We start from the raw sequence: 14,619 nt of genomic DNA, 5'->3' as shown, positions 1-14,619 counted from the left end.
ACAAACATTTTCAGTGGCAAGAAAAAGAGAAATTCAGACAATAATAGAATGAGCTAGAACAAACACTTCTTCCAAGTGGAGTTTTTCTGTATTTCCCGTGGGACTGAATTGAATGGGGGAAGACACACAAAAAAAAATAAATAAGGAAGAGCACAAACTGCTTGCAACACAGAACAAACCCTGAGTGCCAAGAACAGGCTCCAGATTTTTTTTTAAGATGCCTGGCTCTTATCTCAGCCCTGATTCATCACAGTTTAATCTCAAAATTATTCAGAATTCAAGGACCTTGCTCCTATGGGGTTAATGGGTCATGTTCAGCATTGAAACCCATGACACAAAGAGCTGCTTAATTATTCAATCCAGACTGGTTTTGGTGGTTAATGGAAATAAAAATAGCAACAAGAACAATTACATTGTTTTACATGATTTACATTTTGTAGGTGAAATTATTTTTTCTTTTAACTGTGTAATCCAGGACTGTGCACAGGAAGGAGGGGGCCCATATAAAGGAGGGGTCAGGCTGCTTGTGACACAGAGGATCAGCATGCACATGACTGAAGAGGAGGAAAAGGAAAACACTGCCATAAAAGTGACAGTAGGGATGAAGAATTGTCGTGAATGTGTAATGCACCACTGAAAAGATGCAGGAGAAAACATACCAAGCTGGAAGTCTTATCATATCTGGAGTCTCACTATTCCAAAGCAGGAATTAATTTAAAGAAAAGAAGCTGCTGCTCTTGTTGGCTGACATCACTTGTTCATAAACACAGGAAAGAAAAACACTGAAGTGATATGGTTACCATAATTACTATCTTTGTTCAAAAAACATGGTGGTTTTCCACCCTGAATTCAGTTCAAGCAGCCGTTGCAGCTAGTACCAGCCAGGAGCTAATGCCACACACTGCAGCTACTCTGCCAGCAAATGCAGTAAATCTTGCACTTCAAATGCACCATACAGGATGTCAAGGCGTACTACAGATACAGGAGCACAGAAGTATTATCTAGTGTTGCTGTTGCAATGAATTTGTGTGTAGCTAACCAAGGATACATTGTCAAACCAAGCCTGGCAAATGCATGCCACTGCAATAGCAAAGAAAGCCCATAGAGTGATGATTCTAAACATGGGGTTTCTGTGAAGGCTCAACCTTAGCATTTAATTATTTGAGCCTTGTTTGGAGGGCATGCTGTGGCACTAGGTTGGAAATTGGCAGGTCGAAGAAGTAAACAGGATCATTTTAAGCCAAAGTCATCACCAAATGCAATACTGCTGTGTAAAATGGATATCAAATCAGGGTAATCAAGCCCAGCCCTGTCAGCCTCTTGTCTTGCTGTGGCTGCCCAGGGGATAGGCTCAGGACAAGGCTTTCCCAGCTGGAGGAGGCAGCGAAGCCCTGGTTAAACAGGTATCTGTTTGGTTTTGGATAAAGCTTAAAGCAAAGCTGCTTAAATGACTTGCTGAGTTGATGAAACCTTGCAGTTCTGGTTGCTGGTCTTCTCCTTTCTCACTTCATTTTGCTGCAGTAACTGGTCTGTTTTGGTAGATTTGTTTGTAAATACTCATTTACAGTTTACCCTAATTTAAAAATTGAAGGGGGGAAAGCTTTTAAGCCAAAACAGTTTTTGAACCTCTTTTGTTTAAAAAAAAAAAAAAAATCTTTCATGTTGTAGGTACACAAGCCACAGTTACTTAAAGGACCAAGTTTGGGATGTTTGGGTTCAAGTTCTGTTTCACAATTCATCTCTATTTTCCTACTCTCTACTCCTGACCCCCGTTTTTTTTATTGTGTCCTTGAAAAGGAAGGGAATGAAAAGGAAAATAAATGCTAGAATAATTGCATACTAGTTGTTGTCTTTTCCTCTAAACGTGTGAGAAAGTGGGGATTGTTTCTTGAAATTTTTCAAAACAAGTTAGTTTTGGCTGTATACCTTTCCATGGTATTTCACATTGCTCACTTACCAGGAGCAGGTTAATATTTGGATAACCCAGGAATGAGAGGACAGCAGTCTGTTCTTGTAGAATTAGCATAAAGGTGCGCTTGATGGAAAATATCAAAGGAAAGCTTAAGTGTGATCATTTTGTGTTAGGCACAGAAGGTGAAGAGTTACTCTCTGGGCCACAAGAAGTAAGGGGTTGTTCTGCAAATGGCAGCGGAGGAAAGGGAGTCTTGTGCTTCTGTCACAAAAGGAAAAGGATTACTGTGCAAATGATGTTCAAGGAGAAGGATTAGGCTGTATATGACGGAGAAGAGATGTCATTGTACGTACGTCATGAAAGGAGAGGGTAGCGTGACACAGAGCGGGAGGGATCATTTGAAAGTCATCACGAGAGGAGGGACAATTGTGCAAGTGGGACTGGAAGACAAGATTTTATATGGGGGAAAACAAGTAAAGAAAGAAGGAAATGGCTGTACTGCTAAGCAAAGAAGCACAATTTATTTCACAGTCAAACACTTAAAATTTTCAGGCAAAGCTCCCATCTCTATGGAGTCCTGTGCCACTCTTTAGTTTAAAGGAATACACCAGAAATACTTGGAGCAAAAATTGAATAATGTTATCTCAAAAGATACTTTGTCATCTTGACATCAACTCAGCGCACAAGCACTGTAGGTCTGGTGAGCTTCCAGCCCTTTCCTTCATGGTTAAGATTTCTAGTCTGCCAGCAATAAGATAGATGGTCCGTATCTACAGAGAAGCATTGCAAGCCTAGGCAGAAGACTTTTTTGGTTTCCTGAATAAAAGAAAGAGAATCCTCTTCCATAAGAAAAATATGTATGAAACAAAAAGTTTTAACTTCGGTTATGACAGTGAGGAGAAGCGTTTCTCTCTATTCAAGTATTGATCCACGTTTCCATACAGCACTGGTCAGTGTGCCCCCACTTTGGCTGTCCTTTTGTATGTTGTTAGGTAATGGCATGTTTGGGTTAGGGCTGTGGTGCACTGCATTGGTTTTGTATAATGAGAAAGTAGAAATAAGATCTGAAAGTACAAATTATTTCTGTCTTTATTCTGTCTTGAACCAATATCTGATACAAGACTTCCCAATTATTTTGGGGTTCGTCTGTCTTCATGTGATGATCCTGACCTCCAGTTACGCATAACATGTCACTCTCAAATGTAGTGCAACACTTTGTACCAGGAACCGCATTTCAGAGAAGGTGAAGCTGGGGTCAAAACATTCCTGTTAATTGCACTGATTGCAGGAAAGTTATTCCATGACTGAATTTGGTGTCTGGTGTTAAAGGGGTTAGCTGCTAACTGCCTTTAAGGAGGACCCAGAGAAAGGAGGCTAGACAGTAACCCCCTGCCCAAGCACGTGCACACACACACAGATAAGTGTTGCTAAACTTTTGGGGGAGTGTGACAGGTAAGGAGCGAGTCCAGGTCGCTATGCAAGGGCTTGGAGGGCAATACACAACCAATCGGTGACAGAAAATTGGTTTCTCTATGTCCATTAATTTTGTACTGTTGTTACTGTGTAGACTAAATATAATATATTGATCTGATTTCTTCAAATCAGACCTTTAAATCAGTGAAAGGACATGGCCACCAGCTCATTCCTGCAGTTACTACGATGTTCTGACTGTTCTCATCTTCCACAAAGCTTATCTGCTATTACCATGATCCCACCAGGCAGCATATAGGTTTCCTTCCTGACCTGACTTTTTTGTATTTTTTTCGCCATTGATCGGTTCGTAATCTTTCTTTTAGTTGAAAATCTCACAAATGGGGCAAGGAGAGCCACACAAGCTCTAGTGCATGCAGACTATCACGGACTAGTTCTGGCTCAGTAACGTGCGATGTCAAGGACAAACAAATCCTGTCTCCCCACTATAATTTATGATTTGATATATCAGGGAAAGCATCAGTTCATTATCCTACTGTAATTGGGCTCCCTTTCTTCCACTTTTCCCAGAAATCCTTGCTCCCAAAACCTTTTCTTCTCAGACATCCGGGCTCTGAAAATTGCCTGAACAATACCTCATTTTGTAAATGTTTCTGTTGCCTGAGTCATCCTGTACCTTATTGCTGAGAAGAGTGCAGTCCTGCAGAGTAAGGGGAATTGCCTAGGGTTTGGGAAGGCTTACCAGCTTGGGCTGAAATTCATGAACTACGAACCAGGATAGCCATTCGCATCAACCTGAGATTGCTTGACTTGCAGAGCTCTTACTAGTGGCTACCTCAGGAGACTGAGAAAGTTGCAGTCTATCTAGTTTTAAGAGTTATTCTATCTGTGCAGGGAGGAAAAAATAAAAGGGGAGGGCGGGGAACCGTTAATGAGATTTTAGCTGACAAATGTTTTGATTTGAGTTCTTCGGGAGGATGCAGCAAAATTGTCAGAGTGACTTTCTGTGCTGAGGTCCAGCTGCTCTTCTTTGGCTGCTGTGTCTTCCCGGCAGCAGCAGGAAGGCCAGGCTCCATTTGAAGCCCTTGGCTTCTGACAGCATGCAACTCCTGCCCCGCAGGTATGCTGCCATAAGTACTCTGCCTTCGTGTACAATATGCCTTTGCTGAGTGGGTCAATGAGGAGGCAGAAGATAACCCCAGCAACTGAAGTTTAGCAGCTCTGGTTCACTGCTCAGCAAAGTCAGTGGGCTTCAAAAGGAAAGGAGCAGGGTATAAAGACCAGCCCGATTCAGTGTAACTCAAAGGAAAAGGTGGAGTGAAACCAGCTAAGAATCTGATTCTGAATGATGCAGGCAAGTTTGGAACATGCTTGTAACTGTTATTTATGTAACTTTCAGGTAACTAAGGCTGACTTCTAAAATGGCTTCTGTAGAAAGCTCTACAAAACATCCATAATGCAATTTGCAACCGCTCCCCTGTACCAGTGAGTGGAATGGGCTCACTGCACATTTTCTAAGAGGCAGGCAGTGACCACGGAGCAAGTTTTGCACTGAAATCAGGAGAAACTATAAGTTTTGGCCCGAAGCTTGTCAAGTTTAGAATGAGTCAATGTTGACTTGAACCCAATATCTATAAGCAAAATCAACATAGTCCTTGCAAAAATAAAAAATGTTATCACCAACTGCACGCAAACAGCGTCAACTCTGCAGTACAAGCACGGTGGCAAAATATCTCAGGCCACGTTTCTGGTGCTGCTGCAAAGCATTTGTGACCAGACAGAAGTGGGTGGCACAGGCCCCATCGAAGCTGTGGTCAGGCAGCGGATCGTTAGGTCTGTCCCTTACTGACACATCTCTCCCAGGTAGGAACAGCTTTTCAGTTAGGTAAATGCTCGATGAGGTGTTTTTGCTTGCGAAGGAGTTGATTGTGACCTAATTAAAGGTGATCTAGTGGCACAGAGTTCTTTCTCCCCTGATTTTGTTCTTCCCACAGGCTGGTATTTTGCAACCCAAGGCTTCAGCTCAGATCCCCTGTTCAGAAATAGATCTGAACACAAGGCAATGGGAAATAATTTCCTCGTTAGCTCACCTGAGCTGTCAGGGATTCTGTTTTCTCTGTTAAGGATGATGAAATTGCTAACCCCAAAAGCTCCCTGCCCTTCATTTAGGGATTAGTGACTTCATCAACATGAGCAGAACAAACACAGAGCTCTGAACTGAGATCTTGGCAAGTTCAAAGCTTCCCAGTCCAAGATGAGAAAATAAGGAAACACAGCAGCAACACTATTTGAGCCTTTTAACAAATGAAGGGACCTACAAGCTAATGATAAAGGCTTTGGAGCCAATCAGCCAAGCTCATCCCTGCTGTAAACCTGGTATTCTTCCAATTCAAACAACAGAAAAGGGGCAAACAAGAAAAATCCTTGGTAGCAAATGTGATTAGATGAAGCAAACAGTAAAGGCTCCACTGTAACTGCAGTTCATCACGCAATTAGTTTCTTAACAGCTTCACCATTCAGACGGCCTCTTCCCTGGCGCAGTGCCACGCCAGCCAAATAAATCAGCTCTGCATGCACAGCTGTCAGTGCGAGCTGTGTCTCCAGGCTTCAGGGCTGAGCTGGAAGGCTGGATTGAAAGGGAGAGGGGAGAGAGGCCCCAGTAGGTAGGTGGAAACAGGGCGGGGAAGAGAGGATGAGGTAGCCAAGTAGCACCGGCCTGATTGCACGGGGTGTCCAGGAGTCCCTAGAGGATGAAGGGGCTCACCAGAAGCATTGTGTTAGCGAAGGCCCTCGTGTCTCTGGCTCTGCTCACCTGAGAGCTGCTGCCTTCAGAAAAAGGAGCTATCACTAACCAAGGCAGCAGTCGCTTGTAAGAGGGGCAAAACCAGAACAGTGCTCTAAGGCAAGGCTCAAATGGGCACAGCTGGGTTTTGGGCTCTTAGGATGAAGTAAAATCTTGTTTGTTTGTTTGTATGCTTCACAGCAGTGCTGCTTTTCAAAGGCGACTGAAAATTATTTGATAGAATCCTTTTTGCCTGTAAACATTTTTTTTATTTTTTATTTTTTTTATAAATAACTACCACTGTATGTTTCAATTATGTGGGGAAAAAAAATCACAGTAGACATTTTTCTTAAATCTGGAGGATGGGAGGCTATTTCAGCGTAGTTATCTCAATATTTATTTTCTCTTATATGATTTTAGAATGTGTAGAAAGAACAGAGCTATGGTCAAAATGATTTAAGATGGGGGGCCAGGTTATTGTAGGTGTTTACGGAACAGGAGCAGAGTTGACATTTTCTGTAATAAGTGTCTGTTTGGTTTGGGGGGGTGATGATGGTGGTGTTTTTTTTTTTTTTTGGGGGGGGGAGGGTGTTGAAAACTAGCCAATAAATGTTTACTAAAAATACTGTTTTGGTCTAAAACCAAAGAAGAAATCATTTAAATTCTTTGGAAAAGTTTGAGTACGTAACATGCCTCATAACTCCCCTAGACCAGTGTGGAAGAGGTTGTACTGCAACAGAATTTTGGGATTAAACGAGCTACTTAGCCCAAGGCATCATTTAAGGTACTTTCTTATTTAACACAAACTGTGTTATTGCTTATATAAGAAATCCTACTCTACAGCTATTTGTAGTGTAATACCACTGAAGTTAGGGAGTTGAGACTGAGGACAAATTTGCACTCTTACTGCGTTCTTCACTTTATTTGACGTCAAAACCAGAATCACTCACAATTAGTTATTTATCAGTGTTAAAAGTTTGGCACTGCTATGGGGAAGGGGGGGGGGGGGGTGTGGAAATACATTAAAAGCTGATCACGGGAGTTCCTGCTCAAGTCAGTACCTGCCAACCCAAAGCAGTGCAACAGCCACGATGGCTTCAACTGATAGTTGTAGATAAAATGCTCTGGCCTGCAAACCAGCTGGGTTTAAAATAGAAAGCAGTGTTTGCATTTAGATGCCTAATTTCTCTACTTGAATTCATGCAGTGGAACTACCATTAACTCATAACTCAAATACTGAAGTACTTTGTGAACAAAAAGACTCTGTGCCCTGCCTTGGCTTCAGTGGGAATGGCTCCCAGCTTTCTGAAGGCCAGATGTTCGCCCTATCTTGTGGCGATATTTTGTTCCTTTATTTAAAGCAAAGGTTATTGTTTTTTAAATGGGAAAGAGAAAATATGTCTGAAGCCTACAAATATATCTGAAGATTTTTAAAGTCCATTTTCAGCATTGGTGTTCAAGTCACCTGTCCACAGATCTAAAGATATTTTAGGATACGTCTAGTATACTAGAAGAAATGGACCTACCCTTTAAAACTGAGCCTGTGTTCTGTGTGACACTGATTTTGAAATTACAGCTGATAAAAATATAGTTGTAAATTATTTTTAAGTACTTAACTGTATTTATGTTCTTACTTTTAATAATAAATTCCCACATTTCAATGGCTTCTGACCAGCTGTACTGGAACCAAATCCACAGGGAGTTAAGACTCTTCACAATACCCCTGACCCAAAATCCGTCAAATCTCATGTGTTTTTTTTTTTTTATTTTTATTTTTTTAATGTACCTACAAGGCTAAGATAGTCATCACAAGAACCAGACACAGACTGAGATTTCAATCTTATTTACAACAGCATAAATGAAGTAACTTCACTGAGGCCAAGGGAGTTACTCTGGATTTACACTCATCACTCTAACAAATATATATATATATTTTAAAAAAATAAAAAATAGTGCTGGTTAGGACATTGTTAGATTATTTTATCACTGAAAACATGATGGAGCTTTTTTTTTTTCCTGTTTGCAATATATATATATATATATATGTTTTTACACATCTTCAGTGAAAGTGTATATTACATTTTGAACAGAATTCCCATTTTCTATGAAAAATGGAATTTTATATTTTTACAAAGAATTCCATATACTTGCAAACTATTTTCTTTAGGAAAACTCTTCTGATGGAAATTTTATGACCTGTTATAAGCCTAACTCATAATTCATACAAATCAGACAGTGCTCAGCAGATGTTCAGGAAGGAGCAAGCCAGTGAAAAACCTAAATGACACATGCAATCCTGTGTGGTTACACTTGAGGTTCTTGATGTGAAAACAGGCAGGATGGGACAGTAGCTAAGGCAGAATGAGTTAGGGGAGTTATTGATTTTTTTCATTCAGTAATGCACCTAGTGTTTTTTTCAAGGAGGAAAAAAAAATGGTTTCAGATTAAATAAGGAATGCACCAGTTCCACTCTTAGAGAAATATTTCTGAGTGCTCCTTACCCCAGCTGTTGTGAAGTCTAGCTCATTTTTATATGCAAAGTGAAAAAATTTACATCTTAGAACATATCAAACTATATCGCTATAACTGTTCAAGAAGTTTGACTTGAATTTGGCAAAGATCTCTGTGACTCTGAAACTGCCATTGGCAGTGAATAAGATGATTGAGTGGGAAAAGTCTGAATCTGAGGGATATTCCAAAATGTGGCCTCGGGAGCAGCTTTCTCTGGGTCTCAGGACAAGCCACCAGGGCCAGGTCCTCACACGTACTTGCTTTTTCTGGAAAAGCGGTGTTTTGAACATCTCTGCTACAGTGTCTCTGTATTAATTCTACAGTTGTATCACTGCACAAATATATGAAGGACCAGCTGGATTAATGTAGATGCACAACTCTAAAGAGCAAGGCCCAGTGATTTCTTCACTGCAGCCACTGAAAGAAAAACCTGACAGTATTTACATGTAAACAAACACCCCTCTTTTTTCTCCAAAATGTAGAATTTCCTGCACAATGATGAAACTCTGCATTTTCTTATGTCATGTCCCATTTCCCTTCAATATTCTAGATGCAAGGAGGAATACAGAGTGTTTGATCTGCCTTCCCTTTGTAACTTTGCTTTACACCATTGCAGACTGGTGCTGCGGAAGCCTTTCCCAACCCAGGGATGCTGGTGGATGGATGGATGGATGGACCAGATGTGTGCCTTTCCTGCAGCAGCTGGCTCCAAATGCTCTGCAGCTCATCACGGCATCAGAGCTACGGGAAACGGCCAGAGCTGCTGTTCAGCCATTGATCCCTTCCCCTCCCTCCTTCCCTCTCACGCTCTCCCTGCTGCCTGAGGGCTCGCCTGCTTCCTCGCTGGGCGCGCATCCCTTCTGCAGGCACGCGGAGATTGTGGTTCCTGGTCGGGGGGAGAGGTGGAGGTGGCAAGGGGACGGCCTGTGTTGGTTTTGCATCACAGTTTTTCAGTGACTCCACATCAGTAAAAAGAAAGAAAAGAAAAAAAAAAAAAAAGGAACAGGAAAACAAGAGGCTGTGGCTGCTGTCAGAGCCTTTCCACAGTAGCGAGTGCATCTGCTTTTTCTGACCTCTGAAGCAAATCAATATGGCTTTAAATGATTTCCCTGATGCCTAGATCTCTTACCTTGCACTGCTGTTATTCCAGCCATGCCATTACCTGATCATTCCTTCCTCTTCTTTTCAGACTCTCTCCCTTGGCTGTTTCACTTTGCCTTCTCTTAAAGACACACACAAAATGCTCACTGGAGCAGCTCAGTTTTGCTCATGTGTTTTCTCATACACACAAATGTACACACACAAACATTTCCCACTGCTTGCAGCCACACACACTCACTGCAGTGTCTGCCTGTATCTCCATCTCTTTCGCTCATATGCGCGCACTGCCTAGCTGAGCGCTGCCTAAGCAACATCTGCTTATCAGGAGTTTTTCCTCTGATGCCGTGGTTAGTGAAGGAGTGCTCATGTTTCTTTAAACCTCTGTCTGCCAGAGATACTTGAGCTGGAAAAAAAAAAAAGAAAGAAAAAAGGAGGAGAGAGAGAAAAAATAAATAAATAATCTGCTCAGCTCCAATCTTTTCCCTCTCCCATACACCCCATCCCCATTGGGGCAGACATGCTTGAGTATAAACCTATCGCTAGTGCTAAAAATAAGACCTCCATGCAGCTAAACCCACGCTTTTGGGACTGCCCTATTTTTTTAGATCCTGCCTAATCTAGGATTTGGGTTGTTCAGAAGATGAGGTATTCCTGATGGTATGAAAAGCTGTCAGAAATGCTTATGCATCATCTAAGTATATTGACATTTGGGTGCTGTGTATAGAGAAGCCAGCCCTCCATCAGTGCAGTCAGCTCAGGCAGGAGTCCCCCGAATGCCCTTATCCCTTCAGCGGTGCACAGAAACGCCTTAGCTGCTTAGCCCAGGCAGAACTTTCAGCTTACAAATCCAAAACACTTTTTCCAGCATGGTCAGAGTATTTCTTATTTATTTCTACCATGTATTGCTCTCTCACTAATTTTTGCGTTTTGTGATGCCTTTATATGCCTAGTCACCCACTTAAAGCACCTAGGAGATCATTATTTGCTTCTGATTAGCACAGTGCATTTGAGGAGCATGCTAGAGGCAAAAATTTGAAATTTATCAAAATGCAAATATTCTCCCATTGACCTCTGGAAAATGCATTACATTACAAAGTACTTTCAAAGAAAGCTAGAAAGGAAGAGGAGAGAGGTCATGAGTTTGCACAGAGGTTTATGATATTAAAAAATTAATAGTAAATGGTTGCTTGGAATTCCGCTTTGTGAGTAAAGCAGAAAGTTTTTTTTTATTTTTTTTTCCTTTATAGTGGGAGTGGAGGGACCAGATTATGATACTCCTGCCCATTTTCTGTATCGCTTTGCTTACTTTGCTAGAAGAACCACTGAAGTGAATGAGGTTGCTTGTGGTGCATATTTTTCAATCATCTGCCAAGATTCAAATATGTAGTCTAATGTATGGCAATGGCCCAGGGTGAGAGACACAGGAATTATTCATGATCCTTCTTCCAATGTGAAAGACTCCTTCTATAACCTCAGCTTAATGACTCTGCATTTAAGAAGTAAATGGTTTTCACCAAGGAAAGTAAGAAGCAGCCAGATTTGCTTGGAGAAAATAACGGTAGTATTAAGACAAGTGATATCCCAATGGTGAGGTATTCCTGAGAAGTGCATTGAGGAAAAAGATGCGATGTTATGCAGGTTATTTGAGCTGGTTGCTCTCTTGCCCTCACCAGTAAGAGTAAATATACTCTTTCACTAGAGAAGACTGCAGTTAAATGTTGGGTAATGCTGGCCAAAAAAAAGCAAATTCTCCACACACAAGATGGAAGCTTATGGCCTGCCTCATCCTTATTCTCCACAAAGCTTTTCTGCAAATATTTGTTTGCCTGGTGGCGTGACTCCTCTCTAATCCCGTCATAGATCCAAAAATGGCGGTGTCCTCTCAAAGCAAGTCAAAAGCTTTAAAATAATTTATCTTATCCAAGCAAGAATGTGCATGGATTTTAGCTCAGTGTTCAAATTAGCCCTGCTGTTGTAATGAGGAAAGTCACAGAAGCAACCTTTGAGCAGCGTTCTTACTGCATTCCCCATTGCTGGTGTTCGGTGTCTGAGGACAGGAGAAAAACCACAAGGAGAAGCACTACGGCTTCTGACTGTACCCAGTCACTCATAGCCTTACTCTTCATATACGTATCTAACGTGCTAAACACAGTCAAGAACGTAGCGTATAGCCATAGCCATGATGACTACTAGCATATAAAGTTCATGGGGAAGAAGCAGCATTCCTCCATCTCACAACGGTTGTTGTGCCATTGCTTAGCTGGTCCCCTCATCCCTGGCTATTGCTTCATTGCACTTGGTCATAAATGAAAGCTATCTAATGCTAATGACCATGGTGCCCACCCTAACCATGCATTTGAAATATTAATAAAAATAATTTATGTCATGTGACTGCTTTTTAACTAGCTGCTTTCAGGACTTTAGATCAGGATTATAAAAGACGTGCATTTATAAATTATTAGCCTTGAGCACATAAGCACTGCATACTATGGGGAGCACTTTTGTAGCACTTTAAATTAATTTATTGTTATTCATTCCAGCTGTCTGTGATGTAAACCTTTGGCTATAAATTTGTACCATCATCCAACACGCCATTAAACTAAAGTGGTGCCCGTGCTGGAGCATATAATAAAACATATGAATAAGATTTCTGTGGGGACACTTTTTTAAAACTCTCTTCTCAGTTAATGACACAAGAAAAGTGAGATAACATAGTCACCCTGTAACTATGCATTCATTAAAATACATCTGGTGGGGGGAGACTTTCAAATTTGCACTTCTATTGAATTCTGACTCAATGTTTTTCTTTACCCGATTGTTTCAATTCGTATCCTATCTCAAGCAAAAGGCTTTGCCAGAACCCGTCATGAAGTCACTAGCTAAGACTGTGAGAGGATTTTGTTGGACCTGAACTTCTCAGCAGTGGAAATAGATCCTGACCACTGAATTACAGAAGTACAGGAGCAGAGCAGTTTTAATGTCTTATCTCCTCTGCAGGCAGACATTCTTTTTCCTACAGATCACCATTATGGTAACAAAACCTTATCTGCATGACTAACACCATAATGTCTTAATCCACTTAACAGTATAGATACATTTCATACCAGCCCATTGGGATACAATTTCCTAAACTTTAAAGCAAGTAGTGGTCGTGCAGTACGCTCTACCAAGCGGAGTTAGAACCTCCCAGCTTTCTCTCTCCATATAGGTCTCATCTTGCTCACGTGCTTTTTAATACTTTATGTCATTTTTGTGGCAGATGATCTTTCCAAAACTGCTCAAAAGAAGTCTTGCCCATCTCATGTTTCTACTGGTTCCAGTAAGAGTTGGGCTGCTTAAAATTTTGCAGATTTAGACTCTTGCTCCTGATACCAAATATAGCTATAGGAAAACAGACTAAAACCTGGATGTCAGATTCATGGCTGACAGAATATAGCACAACTCTTTTAATTTGTACCAGCTGATCACATATTGCATACTTTTCATATCTTATGCTTTCACCCAGTGGCAAGGCTTTTGGAAAATTGACTAAGAGTGGAAAAAACATACTCAAAAATGATACATTTTTATTTTAACTAAACTCATTAATATAAAGATTAATTTGATGGGATAAAGTTTTTTTTTATTATTTTTTTCTGTTTGTTACTAAATCTTCCCTAAACTTCAAGGTTTGGGAATCTGAGTATTTAATTTGGGGTCCTCTCTAAATAATCAACAGGATATCTGCACTACTTGGGAATATGTCTATTATTACCCAATAACTGCCCTTTACATACAAAAAATAATATTTATCTATAGGAAGACTATATAGCAAGGTACCACCCTGCCAGGGAACTTTCTTTTGATACCAATATCTAGAAATACAATAGTCCAAATTTCTTGAAATATTTTCAAGAGAAACCTCAAAAAGGAGCCTTTAGGACACAGCAGAACTGAATTCTGCTCCAGATACTTGAACCATAATGGTGTTCTTGCAAAAAGATTGACACTTCTTGACTCCTATGTACCATACAATAAATACTGTCTGATTTGTATGCCACAAACAAGCAAGAACCTTATGTGGAGAAGAGGGGACTTTTACTCTGTACAAGAGTGGAATATGATAGTGGTGTAGAGAAGACAGAAATCAATTGATTTATTTTTTTTTTTACACTTTTAGGAAAAACAGGTGAGCAGCCAAATTTACCTGGTAGTGTTAACCCTGCCTCTCTGAGCAAAACATAAATTACTATCAGGTAACAACTTTATACCACTTCCAATTATAAGAGGACACAATTATGACAGTCTTTGGTCTGATTGCAAAATGTCTCTCAGCTTCCAGTGAGATGTAGGGTCTTCACTTGAAATCTATCAAACAAGGAGTTAATCATAGTTTAAGCTTCCCTGACACAGGTACTTAGGAAAATAGGTATAAATTAGGAGCCTGAGATACCACATTATCTCAATTACTGGGTGAGAGAGTTAGCTGTTGTCTTAGCTGTGAGTACGAAGACCTGGGTGGTTACAGTGGTCAGCACTGTTTTGAGCAAAATTCTCTGTTCTTAGGGTGTTTCCTATGAAGGAAACAGACGTACCCTGTCACTTCTAGCTATAGAGTTAGTTTTCTGGTGATTTTCATGTTCTATCTGAGGGTATTTTGCCATGGTAGAATGTTATTTTCTTGTTCTAAGTTAGGTTTTAACTTACTACAAAAGAAGACAATTTGGTTGGGAGCGGGGTATATGGAGTTTTTTATTAATTGAATTATCACTGTTATTTAATTAAAATCTTGAAAGAGAACTTCCTTTTTTGTAACATATAACCTATAATTAGAATATAACTTACATGGTCTCAAAAGAAGGGAGTGCATTGAAGTTGTAGATGCTAACGTGACAGGATTCAC

At 40.6% G+C, this 14,619-nt stretch overlaps 1 long non-coding RNA gene across 9 annotated transcripts in view; it reads left to right on the top strand.

The window, feature by feature from the left end:
* LOC106032688 (uncharacterized) overlaps window positions 1-10,139 on the top strand; it is a 442,177-nt gene extending 432,038 nt beyond the window's left edge. For 7 of the 9 annotated variants that reach the window (XR_010832750.1, XR_010832748.1, XR_010832751.1 and 4 more), the window contains one exon: window positions 476-7,680. This is a non-coding gene — a long non-coding RNA (uncharacterized lncRNA). Of the gene's footprint in view, window positions 1-475; window positions 7,681-9,252 lie in introns of those variants that run through there. The other 2 variants (XR_010832749.1, XR_010832752.1) reach the window with 2 other exon arrangements.
* Window positions 10,140-14,619: the final 4,480 nt, after the last annotated feature.

This window comes from Anser cygnoides, chromosome 7, assembly GCF_040182565.1.
Source record: "Anser cygnoides isolate HZ-2024a breed goose chromosome 7, Taihu_goose_T2T_genome, whole genome shotgun sequence".
Classification (NCBI taxonomy): domain Eukaryota; kingdom Metazoa; phylum Chordata; class Aves; order Anseriformes; family Anatidae; genus Anser; species Anser cygnoides.
The sequence above is the reverse complement of the archived record's forward strand: the minus strand, read 5'-3'. Positions and strand labels throughout refer to the sequence as shown.